The sequence below is a fragment of the Camelus dromedarius genome, chromosome 19 (assembly GCF_036321535.1).
Source record: "Camelus dromedarius isolate mCamDro1 chromosome 19, mCamDro1.pat, whole genome shotgun sequence".
Lineage (NCBI taxonomy): Eukaryota > Metazoa > Chordata > Mammalia > Artiodactyla > Camelidae > Camelus > Camelus dromedarius.
Genome location: NC_087454.1, coordinates 19,116,527 through 19,117,888, shown reverse-complemented (window position 1 = coordinate 19,117,888; position 1,362 = coordinate 19,116,527).

Sequence of the window (1,362 nt, the reverse complement as noted above, 5' to 3'; positions counted from 1 at the left end):
CTCAGCGCCTCGTCCCTTACTGTGAACAGAGTGGGCTTCCGTCCAAGGAAGGAGGCTCACAGGCCTCCTCATTCATGAAAAGGCATTGAAGCGGAGGGGTGGAGAGAGGGGTTTTATTGACCCATCAGGGGCTTAGCAGGGCAGCGCAGGACATGATTGGGCTGGGATTAGTGAGGGATGACACTAGTGATTAAAAGTGTGGGCACTGGAGTCAAATGGCCAGAGTATCACATCCCACCACATGCAGAAAAGAGGTTCTCAATCTCCATTCCCCATGTCCTCATTTGTGAAGATAACAGTCAGTCATCATCATCATCACCATCTTCATCACTCATTCATCCACAGTGTAGGTGCCACAGTGTGGAGACAAGGTCTGGTGCTTACTATGGTTCTTGGCTCATACAGTATGTTGGGGAAACACTAGCCACTGTCACTACTGTTTCATGGGTTCTCTGGCAATGATGGACATGTATTGGGCGCCTGTGGCACGTGGCTGAATAGATGTGAGGACTCTTCTTCCTAGGAATTAAGAAGAACAAAAAAAATTACGACTGCAAGGAGGTAGTAGATGAGATGGCCCCTGAGTACTTCCAGCTCTAAAAGTCTTTGTCTAAGAATTCTGAGCATCTTGGAAGGAACTTGCCCTCCACATGAAAGACAGTATTGAATGGCCAGTGGAAAACAAAACCAAACCTCATCTAGGACTTCTGTGATTCTTTTTGTCCCCTTGGAGCACTGCTTTTCTGAAGCTCAATTTTTCTCTTTCTCTGAGGCACTGATTTTTTAAAAAAAATAATTTTCACATTTTTGCAAATGATCTGCAAGAATTGAATGGGCCTTGTCATTTCAGCCTCCTGCTCAGAGGAGCCAGCTTCTGAAGTTCCCCAAGAGCATGGGTAGGTTAAATCTTAGACCAATACTTGAAAACCATTGCATATCCACTTTGGACCAATAGGATTTAATTTGCGTTTTCCCTCTTCCCACAATGGAATGTTCTTGAGAGGGAAGCAGTCTATGTAGTAGATAAGCCTGCAGTGTGGAAAAATGAAGAGTTGGCTTCTGAAGCAGCAGCAAGAGCTATATCCCAGCCCTGGCCTTCATGTCAGGTGACAGCTTCTCTGCAAACAGGGGTGATACTCAAACTACTGAAACAATGTGGCATCGACTCACCTGGCTCCTAGAACAAGGAATGAAATACTGGAGACTCATGGAAAATGAGACCTGGGGCTGCTGCGGAGCAATGCATTGAGGGTTCTTCCAGCCAGGCACTGTGCCCCAGACCGTGACACAGTGGGGTGAGGGACGTGCACAAGTAACATGAAGGAGCACACAGAGTGTTCTCAAGGGGTGGCGGAGAGGAGG